Here is a 15,839-nt window from a genome sequence, read left to right as displayed (position 1 = left end):
AATGAGCATATTAAAAACAAGTAAAGCATTAAAGAGTCAAAATAAAAAGAAAAATGTACTGGCAAATAACTAAAAACACTAAATAAGCAACTATCTCAAATAAAAACACAAACAAAATATTAACTAAACAAGCTATGAGAGGATAGAGCTAACTAAACAAGTAACTAAAAGAACTAACTAAATAAACACATAAATAAAAACATGAAATATAAATGCTGCAAGTAAAACTGTCTAGCTAAGAATAACAATTCCTTTGCCCTTGCCATCTGGTGGAGGTGGTGGTGCTGGTTTTGGCTCAAGGACAATCTTATGCATACAAAGTGTTGGGCTAATTTCCTTTATATTATCAATTGTAAATCCCAAAACTCTCCTATATTCTCTCAAAACTTTCAATAATTTGTCAATCTCAATATCAGTCAAAGATGCATTAATTTTAATAGGATATGTTTCATTGGGTCCAAGAAAAGCATACCTGAGGTTGGAAGGAAAAGGTTTAAGATCTACCTTTAGGGCATCCTTTACCTTTAATGATGGTGGTTTAATCTCTAATGTTTGCACTTCTTCAAGCTGAAAAATTGTAGCTTCAGGATGTGGTGGAGAGCTCTCCAAGTTTTGTGCAAAAGCAACTATGTGAGGATTGTCATCATCAATGCTCCCACCATGGACTAAGCAATTTTCAAGAGAGTCTTGTGGATAGCTTTTTCAAGACTCAACTTCTTCATGCTTCTTCTTCATGGCTGGATTAATGTTGAATATCATTTGAACATCTCCCACTCTAAGTGTCAATTTCTCACCATTTACATCAATTAGTGCACTAGCTGTGGCCAAAAATGGTCTTCCCAACAAGATAGGAATTTTTGTTTTCTTCTATATCTAAAATGACAAAATCCCCCAAAATGTAGAATTTTCCAACCTTGATAGGCACATTTTCTAGAATGCCTTCTGGATACTTAATTGAACAGTTAGCCAATGAAATATACATGTTTGTGAGCTTTAACTCTCCCATATTCAACTTCTCATATATTGAAAGTGGCAATAGGCAAACGCTAGCTCTAAGATCACATAAGGCATTTGCCACATAGTTATCACCTATATGACAAGGAATGAAAAATACACCTGGATCATTGAGTTTGGGAGGTAACTTGTTCTGAATAATAGCACTACATTGCCCTCCCAAGTTGATAGTATCATAATCATCTAGCCTTCTCTTGTTGGTAAGAATCTCCTTTCAAGAACTTGGCATAACTTGGCATTTGGGATAGTGCCTCAGTGAATGGCACATTGATATACAACTTCTTTAGCACTTCAAGGAATTTACCAAATTATTTGTCCAGTTTATGCTTGATGAATCTTTGAGGGCAGTGAAGGGTGGGCTTATAAGGCTCAGGTGGGATGTATGGTTTCTCTCCCTCATCTTGCTCACTTTTGCTTTCTTCTTTTTTTTCATTTTTCTTGCTCTTAACTAATTTTTCTTCTTTTGTGCTCTCCTTTTCTTCTTTCTTGTTTTCATTCTCTTGACCAACTTTCTTACCACTTCTCAAGGTCACAACCTTACATTGTTCATGAGTGTCTGTGGTTGGCTAGGTAGTTTGCCATAGGATTTGCTTCCCGATGAGCTTGCTTATTGAGCCAATCGAGTCTCCAACATACGGTTGTGGGCTTGCAGTTGATCCATGGTTTGTCTCATGTGTTGCATTTCTTCCTCCAATTTGCTATTCATCTTGCTTTGTTCAGCAAAAAATTTCTCCATCCTGTTTTCCAAGGTTGGCTTTGGTTCAGGAGGTGGAAGGGGTTATTGTACTCTTGGTTGATATCCAGGTTATTGCTGCCTTGTGGGCTGAAATTAAGGCTAAAACTGAGGCCTATTCCACTGCATATACTGTTGGTTATGAGCATAGTTTGAGCTTTAACCTTGTTGACCAAAAGTTGCTTGTGGTCTCCTTGTTGAGTTGTTGACATTAGAATAAGAATTTCCCATAGGTTTTTGTTGATAACCTCCTGCATAAGCAGCTTGTTCTTGTAAGTAATCATCACTATAAGAAGAGTAATCAACTCCACAACTTTGGGTTCCATCGGTGTAGGCAACTTATTGCATAGTTGTAGGAGTTGAGACTGTTGCCTTTGTACAAAAATCACTAAGTAGCTGAGTCAACTAATCAAATCTTGCATTCATGTAGCTAATTGAGTCAAGTTCATAGATCCCAGCCTTCTTTGGCTCAATTTCTCTTGGATTTCCCCACAAATGGGTATTATGAGCAATTTTCTCTAATAGATCATAGCATTCTTCACTTGTCATTCTCATGAAATCTCCTCCTGCTTGTGAATCAATTATATTTCTTATGGCTGGAGTAACTCTAGTATAGAAATTCTGAACAATCATCAATTTGGGTATTTCATGATAAGAACATTACCTTTCAAGCTCCTTAAATCTCATTCAAGATTTATATAAAATTTCATCATCCCTTGGTTTAAAAGCCACTATCAAATTCCTCAAATGAGTGGTTTTCTTAGGTTGGAAAAACTGAGATAGAAAAGCTTGAGATAGCTGCTCCCAAATAGTTATAGTTGTTAGTTTATGCCCTAGAACATATCATTTAGTATGTATCTTGTACATATTTTATTAATAAAAGGTAATTTTACTTTTCTGTTTACATAATGTATTTATGTGTAATAGAAAAGGTTAATTGATATTTTGTTAGAAAATCTATTCTTAAGTTGTTAAGAACATGAGTAACAGTATTTCTAGCACAAAGTATCATAAATTGATTCACAATCGAGGATACTTTACAATAAGGACATGACTTATCCAAAAGATTGTAATCGTGTTTGTTCCCAAGTTATTTATATGAGATGTAAATAAGATCAAATGGTGAGTCTCATGCCATATAACAAACATGATAGGCACTTATATATGAAAAGTAGGCCGAACCAGTGACACTTATGACAAAAACATGGAGTTTACTCTTGTCAATGTATTATCATAAATCATATCAGTGCATATAATCTTTAGACCTGAGATAGCACAATTATCTTGTATATAGGTGGTTTGAGTTTGATACTGCTTTCATACTTATACTGTGTATGGGTATATGGACATGTGTTGGCTCCTACTTGTAACACCCCTAAGTTCGGTAGTGCGTTCTACTGTTCCGCTGACCAGTGTTGTTCGAACAGCTAGGATGCCTAGAACTACACTTCGTTATGAGTGAGAAGACATAAAATAATGAAATACAAGAAAAGAGAATACAAGAAAAACAAAGGAAAAATAATAGTAAAGAAATGCAATCAAGTTAAGCGAGCCGAGAACCCTAGCGATGGGTGACCGCACCGGAAAGTCACGGCGTGGACCGTTGACTAGCCCTCGGATCATGGAGAACCACGAAATATATTTTTAGGACTCAAATAAATATTTATTGAAGTATAAATATCATTAGAAATATCAAAGAAAAATTAAATAATTAGTACAAAGAAAAGTGAGAAATCGAAAAACGGACAAAATCCGATGTTACCGAAAAATCGGGAATGCAACCCGAACAGGGGCATTGTGGTCATTTGACATCCCAAGTTGTCTTTTGACCTAAATGTCCATTAAAAATAAATAATATTACACTTGGAAAATATAATGAAAAATTAATTTAGGGGTACCTAATGTAAATAGCAAAAATGGAGGGTAAATGGAGTAATTATCAATTAAAACATATAATATGATTTAATTTATGTGAGTGGACCACTAAGGATTATAATATGCATTAAGTGGGCAGATTACTCCACTCATACTTCATCTTACCTTCAAAACCACCATTGCCGTAGTGAAGAGCTCCCAAATCCTCCATTGCCGCATGTGATTCAAGCTCCCACATCTCCTCCATTCCACCTCCAAACACCAAGGTTGCTTCATTAAAGTTTATCCCTACATCACAAGGAAGAGTTTGATAGCAATTTTAAGAAGTTTTGGTGAGGTTTTGAAGAATTTCCAAAATGGTAAGTTTGTGTTTTTGATTATTGTTTAATTAAAGTTTGTAAAGATGTTATGGGTGTTTGATTTATGGAGATATTTTTGAAGTTTGATGTTGAATGGGGAAGTGTACTTTTGGCAGCCATGAAAACACCTTGAAGGCAGTTTATTTTGCTTGTAAATGGTGAATTAAATGATTGATTAAATGTATATTGTGTAGGAAATTGTTTGGGTGATGTATACTTAGTATATGTAAATGTAAAATGAAATTTAAAGCTTGGAAAGTAATGGAATGTAAGTGTACCATTGTGGCAGTTTGCTAACTCTTGAGGAATGCTGGAATTCATGCTTGGTTTATGGAATAATGATGTTAAAATGTGTTGGTTGTTATGGCAGTTTGAGTGCATGTATGGTGGTGTGAAGTGGGACATGTAAATGAGTATGAATTGATGATTGAATTGTTGTAAATTGAGTTGGACAAATTCTACACTTGTTGGTGAATGTTGAATGTAATTGTAAGCTACCAAAATGACCTATAATGTGTTGTGAATTATGTTTAGGTTATGATACAACCAGAATTGACTTGAACATTGAGTTTGGTAAGTGTTAGAAGTGATCCTTGATGTGTATGAAAGAAATGCAATAAGGCAATTTGTGTTTTAGGCCTATAACTTTAAGTGTGTGGCTCCAATTGGTATGAGACCAATTGGAGGTGAAACTAGGCACAAAATGTGCCAACTTTCATGAAGAAAGCTTGCTAAAATTCTGCTTGCAAGGTAGCTTGAAAAATGACCAAATCCGGATTAAGTGCAATTGAGGCCTGAAAATTGACCATTTGGGCAGCAATTAGTGTTTAGGCCATAACTCACTCAAAACAGGTCCAATTGACCTGAAATTTTGACCATGAATACTTAAGACCCATATCTACAAGTCTTATGAAGACACCAAAGCCCAAAAATGACCATAAGCAAGTCAAACAGCTTGCACAAGTTCGGGTCCAAAAACTAGCCGAACCAAAATTGACCTAAAATGACCTAAAGTGACCAATTTTGATGCACTTTGACCAGCAATAGTAAAATGACCATAACTTGATCTACATAATTCAGAATGACCTGAAATTTTACCCCGCATGCAATAAGACATAGATCTACAAGTTTTTAGTTTTGACCGAAACCCAAAAACCGAGGGAACTAGGTCGTCCGGCTAAGTCAAACTAGTATCCCGGAATCCAGCAAATTGCAAGAAAATGCAAGATACATGGAAATGAACTTGGTAGTATGTACCAACCCTAAAAGGCTATCGAATGTGACATGTTAGTAACATTAAAACCTAATTTACCTAGAATGCATCGAGGGTCGACATATTAGGTTGACTAAGCAAATATTAGAATTCAGTGGATTAATTATCAAGCATTATCGTTAGAGACAGTTTAAATGAGTACTGAAACACTTCAAATTGTGTTTCTCAGTTAACAAAGACTCAGGGAAAGGGAAGGAAACACTGAGTCAAGGCCAGGAGACAGTTATCAGAGGTTTGTGCACAACAGTTATTTCTTTTGAATTTTTCAATTGAAATAAATTATGACTATTTGAATATTATTGTTTTCAATTATGGAAATGTGTTTGAATGGATACTTATTTCTTGAAAAGCATTGTAAATAGTTTGAAATTGTGAAATTTTGTTTGAATGATATTGATGGATACTTATTGCTTGAAAAGCATTGTAAATGGTTTGAAACTGTGAAAAAATTGATTTAGTGTGATTTGTGAAAATTGAAGTTAATTATGAATTGTGTTGCCATTTTGTGAATGAAATTATGACTTTGGAAATTTATTAGATTCTCACGAATCATTAGAATAAAATGTTTGGAATTGATTTTGTGTTCACACTTAGCATGACAGTATCATATCATTCCTTCTCCATTTATGGGGTTGTGATCGTTTATTTTCCTTCTCCATTTATGGAGTCGTGATCGTTTATTTTTCTCCCTCTCTAGTTTACCAGTTGAGGTGATCGGATGAGTACTCATTATATAGCTAGCTCCCTTCCTCATTGATTTCGATTAGTGGGGTTGTGATTGCTTTGTCGTGGTGTACAACGCAGCATTGATCGAAAATTTTGTGTCATGGCTTAAGTTGTGTATGAATTGGCAACACTGTGTTTGTAAATTATTTGACTAAATTTTGTTATTATGAGTTTTGATAATTTGTGAAATGGAGTTTAAATTCTTATTGACATTCACTGTCTTTTAAATTTAACTACGTTTTGATTACTGAGATTTATTGTGATATTGTGTTAAATTCCTTATGACATTCATTGTCTTGAATTTAACTATGGTTTTACGTATCTATCATTTATATGATTTATGAACTATGATTTAAAGTTGTATTTGGTTAATATTGTGCACCACTGAGACATTGTCTCAGCGATAGCTTCTCATTGCTGTCGCAGGTAGACAGATTGACAAGGCAGCAGACTAGGCTGCTAGTACATCCAGCGAGAGATTATCAGGTATAATGAATATACCACATTTTGCATTTTGTACTGTAATGTATGACCACTGTATGTACATATTGTTCTTGGTTTTGAGCAGTTGTAAAATAAGATTGTACATTGAAGTTGTAAAATAAATTATGAGTTATTTTGACTTGTAAAAATTGTATTATATTTCTTGTATCGCAATCTTTGAAAAATCACTATGGATTTGAGTTGAGAAATATGTTGTGTTGAGAAATATGTTGGAGTTGAGATTTGGAAATATATTGAAGTGCTTTTTACAGGTTTTCTGAAGAACTGTTTTATCCAAAATACAGATGGCACTCTGCCAAAATTTTTACAGAAATTCCAAATAATTTAAATGTGTTAGTTCTATCACTTCAGTTCAAAAAGGTTTTTAACACCTGTAAATAGTGCTCACTACTGTAAAAGAAGTAAGAAAAGTTTTAAAATCCCTTATAGTGTATTTAATGGGTTATCAGTAGACGAAGTTGGTAATTCATTAGGTATACTACGAGATCATGTTGTGCCTTACAGAGGGGTAGGGTGTGACATGTTTTAGTGGTATCAGAGCTAGTTTTTAAATTCTGTTTTCACCTGTAATTTGAATATTCTTTCTTCATAGTACAACTGCTCAATATCATTGTTTGATACATACAGTACATTACATTATAAATATGCACTAACGGGAGAAAATCTCCTTGTATTATTTATTCAGAAGATCTAAGATCCTCGCATTGACTATGGAAGAGGGTGATCGTTCAGTCGATCAATCTATTGAGGCTGAGGTGCAAGGGGATGCCCCAGCCCTACATAATGTCAGTGGTTCAAAGAAGCCCCTACGATCTGTGATTCCTGCTCAGTTCGCTCAGCAGATAGCTGCAATGTTCCTACAAATGGCTGGTAATGTGCCTACTCAAGTCCCAATACAGACACCAGTGGTACAACTACAATCTCCTGCAAGGCAGTATGACAAATTGATGAAATATAGGGCTACAGAGTTCAAGGGGACAGTAGATCCTCTAGAGGCTGAACAGTGATTAGAAAGGATGGATAGGGTATTCAAGAAACTACATTGCACAGAGGAGCTCAGATTTGAATACTCAGTATCTCTGCTACAGGGGGATGCTTATGATTGGTGGAAAACCATTCCCCATAGTCTGGTAGAACCTGCAGTGCTAACATGGAATGACTTTCTCAGGGAATTCAGACAGAAATATGTCCTCGATGCTTATGTAGACCAGAAGCTACAAGAATTCCTAAGTCTGAAACAGGGGAGCATATTAGTGGCTGAGTATGAAAGGGAATTTTTCCGCCTGAGCCATTATGCAGTAAGTTTACTTGCTACCAGCAGGGAGAGATGCAAGAGGTTTGAAACTGGCTTGAAGCCCAGTATCAGATTACAAGTAGTCGGATTCAAACACACTAACTTCTCTGAACTTGTTTCTCAAGCCCTAGAGTTGGAAAGAATTGAGTCTGAAGCAGCTCCTGAGAAAAAGAAATCAGAGAAGACAGAGAAAGAGGAAAAATCAGTAGAACAGAGTTCCAGTGGTCCTACTGGAAAGAGGAAGAACTATGGGGGACATGGCAGAGGTGGCAAGAAGTCTGGTAAGGGAAGATATTCAAGACAAAAACCTCCACTATCTGGTCAGCAGGGTTCCAGAAGTTCCTAACCTCCTCGCCAATGTGAAACTTGTGGAAGAAATCATGGTGGGATATGCTATAAGGCTATTAGAGCCTGTTATAACTGTGGAGGCACAGGACACTTTGCCAAGGACTGCACTAGTAGTCGCAGAGTTGGACCACCTCCTACTCGCAGAAGGATCGATTCGAGCCTGTCACCAGAAGTTCACAACCACCCAGCAGAGGTAGAGGCAGGGGTAGAGGTGGCCCAGCAGGCAACCAAGGCACAGTGAAACATTCAGAGCAAGACAGTGCTCCAGTCAGAATCTATGCAATGTTCTTGATGTTTATACTGTAAGCTGCAGATTACAGTACTAACTTGAGATTATTGTGTAGAGCTATGTACTACCCGATAGTACACCTAGATGAGAATAGTTGCCAACAACATCTGTTTTGGTATAGTTATGTCAGGACATAATTTAATTGCTAGAAATAAGTTTGAAAATCCTACTTAGGGATCTAAAACTCAAAAGTTAGATTATCGAAAGGTTATAGTTCAGTACAAAAGGAAGTAAGTTATAGAATATTGAAAGATAAAAAGAGTTATGGACGTAAAAATTCGAATAGTTGGTTCAGATATAACAAAGAAATGTTACGAATGTGAGGAAGACTATGACTAGAATAGTCAGAGGACCAATGACTAGATAAATGATTCTAACATGACCTCAAGGGTCATTCAAGAAGGAACATGAACTGAAATATTAGACAGCACAATAGTAAGAGAAGATTGGTGTTATGCAAACAAAAAAAAATGTTGTACTAGATTGTTAAAAATCTTACACAAATTTGAGGAAAAGAAGATTATACGATCGTATAGAAATGAGAAAATAAACGTATGACTATTGTAAGATGGCTATTGGGTAAAATTTCGCGAACGAAATTTATTTTAAGGGGGGGGGGGGGAGAATTGTAACACCCCTAAGTTCGGTAGTGTGTTTTACTGTTCCGGTGATCAGTGTTGTCCGGACAGCTAGGATGCCTAGAACTACACTTCATTATGAGTGAGAAGACATAAAATAATGAAATACAAGAAAAGAGAATACAAGAAAAACAAAGGAAAAATAATAGTAAAGAAATGCAATCAAGTTAAGCGAGCCGAGAACCCTAGCGATGGGTGACCGCACTGGGAAGTCACGGCGTGGACCGTTGACTAGCCCTGGACTGCGGAGAACCCTGAAAAATATTTTTAGGACTCAAATAAATATTTATTGAAGTATAAATATCATTAGAAATATCAAAAAAAAATTAAATAATTAGTACAAAGAAAAGTGAGAAATCGAAAAACTGACAAAACCCAGTGTTACCAAAAAATCGGGAATGCAACCCGAACAGGGATATTGTGGTCATTTGACATCCCAAGTTGTCTTTTGACCTAAATGTCCATTAAAAATAAATAATATTACACTTGGAAAATATAATGAAAAATTAATTTAGGGGTACCTAATGTAAATAGCAAAAATGGAGGGTAAATGGAGTAATTATCAATTAAAACATATAATATGATTTAATTTATGTGAGTAGACCACTAAGGATTATAATATGCATTAAGTGGGCAGATTACTCCACTCACACTTCATCTTACCTTCAAAACCACCATTGCCATAGTGAAGAGCTCCCAAATCCTCCATTGCCGCATGTGATTCAAGCTCCCACATCTCCTCCATTCCACCTCCAAACACCAAGGTTGCTTCATTAAAGTTTATCCCCACATCACAAGGAAGAGTTTGATAGCAATTTTAAGAAGTTTTGGTGAGGTTTTGAAGAATTTCCAAAATGGTAAGTTTGTGTTTTTTATTATTGTTTAATTAAAGTTTGTAAGGATGTTATGGGTGTTTGATTTATGGAGAGATTTTTGAAGTTTGATGTTGAATGGGGAAGTGTACTTTTGGCAGCCATGGAAACACCTTGAAGGCAGTTTATTTTGCTTGTAAATGGTGAATTAAATGATTGATTAAATGTATATTGTGTAGGAAATTGTTTGGGTGATGTATACTTAGTATATGTAAATGTAAAATAAAATTTAAAGCTTGGAAAGTAATGGAATGTAAGTGTACCATTGTGGCAATTTGCTAACTCTTGAGGAATGCTGGAATTCATGCTTGGTTTATGGAATAATGATGTTAAAATGTGTTGGTTGTTATGGCAGTTTGAGTGCATGTATGGTGGTGTGAAGTGGGACATGTAAATGAGTATGAATTGGAGATTGAATAATTGTAAATTGAGTTGGACAAATTCTGCACTTGTTGGTGTATGTTGAATGTAATTGTAAGCTACCAAAATGACCTATAATGTGTTGTGAATTATGTTTAGGTCATGATACAACCAGAATTGACTTGAACATTGAGTTTGGTAAGTGTTAGAAGTGATCCTTGATGTGTATGAAAGAAATGCAATAAGGCAATTTGTGTTTTAGGCCTATAACTTTAAGTGTGTGGCTCCAATTGGTATGAGACCAATTGGAGGTGAAACTAGGCACAAAATGTGCCAACTTTCATGAAGAAAGCTTGCCAAAATTCTGCTTGCAAGGTAGCTTGAAAAATGACCAAATCCGGATTAAGTGCAATTGAGGCCTGAAAATTGATCATTTGGGCAGCAGTTAGTGTTTAGGCCATAACTCACTCAAAACAGGTCCAATTGACCTGAAATTCTGACCATGAATAGTTAAGACCCATATCTACAAGTCTTATGAAGATACCAAAGCCCAGAAATGACCATAAGCAAGTCAAACAACTTGCACAAGTTCGGGTCCAAAAATTGGCCGAACCAAAATTGACCTAAAATGACATAAAGTGACCAATTTTGATGCACTTTGACCAGCAATAGTAAAATGACCATAACTTGGTCTACATAACTCAGAATGATCTGAAATTTTTCCCCGCGTGCAATAAGACATAGATCTACAAGTTTGTAGTTTTGACCGAAACTCGAAAACCGAGGGAACTAGGTCGTCCTGCTAGGTCAAACTAGTATCCCGGAATCCAGCAAATTGCAAGAAAATGCAAGATACATGGAAATGAACTTGGTAGTATGTACCAACCCTAAAAGGCTATCGAACGTGACATGTTAGTAACATTAAAACTAATTTACCTAGAATGCATTGAGGGTCGACATATTAGGTTGACTAAGCAAATGTTAGAATCCAGTGGATTAATTATCAAACATTATCATTAGAGACAGTTTAAATGAGTACTGAAACACTTCAAATTGTGTTTCTCAGTTAGCAAAGACTCAGGAAAAGGGAAGGAAACACTGAGTCAAGGCCAGGAAACAGTTATCAGAGGTTTGTGCACAACAGTTATTTCTTTTGAATTTTTCAATTGAAATAAATTATGACTATTTGAATATTATTGTTTTCAAATATGGAAATGTGTTTGAATGGATACTTATTTCTTGAAAAGCATTGTAAATAGTTTGAAATTGTGAAAATTTGTTTGAATGATATTGATGGATACTTATTACTTGAAAAGCATTGTAAATGCTTTGAAACTGTGGAAAAATTGATTTAGTGTGATTTGTGAAAATTGAAGTTAATTATGAATTGTGTTGCCATTTTGTGAATGAAATTATGACTTTGGAAATTTATTTGATTCTCACGAATCATTTGAATAAAATGTTTGGAATTGATTTTGTGTTCACACTTAGCATGACAGTATCATATCATTCCTTCTCCATTTATGGGGTTGTGATCGTTTATTTTCCTTCTCCATTTATGGAGTCGTGATCGTTTATTTTTCTCCCTCTCTGGTTTACCAGTTGAGGTGATCGGATGAGTACTCATTATATAGCTAGCTTCCTTCCTCATTGATTTCGATTAGTGGGGTTGTGATTACTTTGTCGTGGTGTACAACGCGGCATTGATCAGAAATTTTGTGTCATGGCTTAAGTTGTGTATGAATTGACAACACTGTGTTCGTAAATTATTTGACTAAATTGTGTTATTATGAGCTTTGATAATTTATGAAATGGAGTTTAAATTCTTATTGACATTCATTGTCTTTTGAATTTTACTATGTTTTTATTACTGAGATTTATTGTGATATTGTGTTAAACTCCTTATGACATTCATTGTCTTGAATTTAACTATGGTTTTACGTATCTATCATTTATATGATTTATGAACTATGATTTAAAGTTGTATTTGGTTAATATTGTACACCATTGAGACATTGTCTCAGCGATAGCTTCTCATTGCTGTCGCAGGTAGACAGATTGACAGGGCAGCAGACTAGGTTGCTAGTACATCCAGCGAGAGATTATCGGGTATAATGAGTATACCACATTTTGCATTTTGTACTGTAATGTATGACCACTGTATGTACATATTGTTCTTGGTTTTGAGCAGTTGTAAAATAAGATTGTACATTGAAGTTGTAAAATAAATTATGAGTTATTTTGACTTGTAAAAATTATATTATATTTCTTGTATCTCAGTCTTTGAAAAATCACTGTGGATTTGAGTTGAGAAATATGTTGTGTTGAGAAATATGTTGGAGTTAAGATTTGGAAATATATTGAAGTGCTTTTTACAGGTTTTCTGAAGAACTATTTTATCTAAAATACAGATGGCACTCTGCCAAAATTTTTACAAAAATTCCAAATAATTTAAATGTGTTAGTTCTATCACTTCAGTTCAAAAAGGTTTTTAACACCTGTAAATAGTGCTCACCACTGTAAAAGAAGTAAGAAAAGTTTTAAAATCCCTTGTAGTGTATTTAATGGGTTATCAGTAGACGAAGTTAGTAATTCATTAGGTATACTACGGGATCATGTTATGCCTTACAGTGGGGTAGGGTGTGACACTATTAGTTATATATAGAGGTAGGTATTGATTAAGATATAATCTGTTACCCTAAGTAAATAGGGATAAAATCCTATATTCATTTAATTATTCTTGATGTTTCAAGTTTCTGGCCAGAACAGATAGATTTAATCAGAAAAGAGTTTTTGATGAGAAAATCTTTTTAATCAAGAATTGGAATTAAAAGAGAACATAATATTCATAGCAAATGGAGTTTGACATAAACCATGACTCCAGCTCGAATTGAGATTTTGTAACAGAGAGATTCTAGTGCATTGTAATATATGATTAAAGGTTCATTTAAGGTATTCCTTATTACTAATTGGGTGGTCATGACATACTATGCTAGGTGTTAACTATAGTCTATGAGGTGCCTAAAATGATTTAGAGAAATCATTTATGGTAAGAAAGAGTTCTGATGATATTAAGAGTTAATATCATATCTCATTGCCAATTAGTGATGAACCTAGTGAGTCACACCCATACACAAGTAATCACCAAGTTAAATGTGATTTAATTAATTAATTAAAGAGTTTAATTGATTAATTAAATATGTTTGATTTGCAATTAGATTGCAAAGTCCCTAGCATGACTTGAAACCAAATCTAGGTTATTGGATGTATAGTATAAGTTAAATTTATATTTAAAGTGTTTAAATATGAATTTAATTATAGGAAATTAATTAATAGAGATTAATTAATTAATTTATATTTGATATAAATTAATTATAAGAGGAGAAATAATTATTTTAGGTTGAAAACTCAAAATTGAAACACAAGTAATTTGATCATTTCATAGGGTGACATGTGGCACCATGAGATGGTGGCACATGGCACCATACAAGCTTGCCATTTGTCTTCCAATCATGTAAGATGATTAAAGTCAAGATTAAGCCTAGCTTTGACACTTGGCTTAATGTGATTAAGTCAATTAAAATTAAGGTGCAATCAGAAGATGACATGTGGCAAGGATTTTAAGTGATGACCAAATTATGTAATGTGACGTTATGATAAAATCAAAGAACAATCTGCTATTCTCTCATATGTGCCGCCACTTTTGAGCCTCTCTTCCTCTCTTCTTCTTCATCTCTCATCAATTCAAAGAGAATTGTCAATATTCTCTTAAATTAAAATTACTAGAAATCGTTTCTAATGTCCTGTATACATATACAACCTCTCTAAAGGCAAATCCCTATATTCTAATTAGTTGGTAAGGCTTTAGAAGCTGTTCAAGGGGCTGCCATTGGTGATCTTGGTGTGGACAAGCTAGAGAGACAACATCTGGGGTCCTAGGTGCTTCACAAAGGTATCAAACGCAACTACAGTGCATCAAAAGGTTAATACACATATTCTTGTTTTAATCTAGGGTTCTAATGAATTAATCTGTTAATTCTAAAATCTTAAATGGCAAACATAGATCCAAATACATATTAAAAGAGTTTTAATATGCAATTGAACATTGAAATCAATAGGTAAAAATTGAATCTTGCATGATGCATGAGACCCTAGAAGAAAATTTTTGAATTCAATGTTCTAATCTAATAATTTTCATGCTTCTGCTTTTTCAATTGGTATCAGAGTCACTATATTTGCCATTTAGATTGTTTAATATCTGATTTAATTGTGTGATTTGATCAAAAGTTGATTGATTCATTGCCGGTTGCAAAAAATAGGTGGCTGCATGCTTGGTTGTGCACCAAGGTGTGCATGGTTTGAGCACCACCATGGTGCGCATGGTTTGAGCACCACCATGGTGCGCATGGTATTGGTCTTCAAGTGTGCAATTGTTGTATGCTTGATGTCCATAATTATACCTATATCTAATTAAATTATTTAATTAGAATTATTATCACACAATTAAATTTGTTTGAATGTCTGAATTTTTATATTTGTTTGAATGTGATTCAAATCTGAATTTTTAAATTTGTTTGAATGTGATTCAAATCTGAATTTTTAAATTTATTTGAATGAGATTCAAATCTGGATTTTTAAGTTGAATATGAGATATTCAATTTAATTTTAGTGTATATGTTTTATTTAATTATTAAATGGTGATATGCATGATGGATGATCATAGACAATAAAAGACCAATATGATTGGATTTATTTCTTTTATGTTTCTTTAGGTTGTAAATTAATTAATTTAATTTTAGTGGCATGTATTATAAAGGTTGTAATATTTTTGGATTGTAATTTCATTTATTTGGTTCTTGTAAATTCGCCTTGGTATGCCAAGGATTACTATGTAATTAGATTGCAAGAAGATCAAGGAGGTCAAGAGCATTGGTGGGTCCAGTGGGAGGAATTCAAGATCAAGTGTTGATTATGTACTCTTTCAGCAACTCTTGTAAAATGAATGAATGAAATGCACCTAAGAATGCCCTGATTCAATTCTTGGTGGCTTAGAATTGAATCCCTTAGAAAGTTCATGATCATACCATATTTATTATTTATCCATGTATGCATGAGATGTGTGGGAATGAATGCAAGTATATGATATATGCATGCTAATTGGATAATGTGCAAAGTGAGATCATAATAGTAATTAGGCCGACCACAAAATCTTCCAAACAAATGATTAAGTTGAAAATAGTATAATTAAAGGTAATTATATCATGGACCCTCCATTGAGGCAATTATTTTAAGAAATTTTAAATACTTGTATATGATGCAATTAATTTAAGAGATTTTCTTAAGAATAATTGTTAAGCATGAGATGTTGTAAATATGTAAATGGTTTGACGGCCAACAATGAATGTGCCTGAGGACATTAAAATTATTTGCATATTTACTGGCTCAATGGGATCAACTTAACTAATGCAAGATAAGTCAATAATGGATGTGTCTAAGATTTTGAGCACTAGGGGCTAGGTAAAGGATTGAACCTCACATAAGATGTGATGGGCAA

This window comes from Hevea brasiliensis, chromosome 2 (assembly GCF_030052815.1).
Source record: "Hevea brasiliensis isolate MT/VB/25A 57/8 chromosome 2, ASM3005281v1, whole genome shotgun sequence".
NCBI lineage: Eukaryota > Viridiplantae > Streptophyta > Magnoliopsida > Malpighiales > Euphorbiaceae > Hevea > Hevea brasiliensis.
This window is presented reverse-complemented; position numbering follows the sequence as displayed.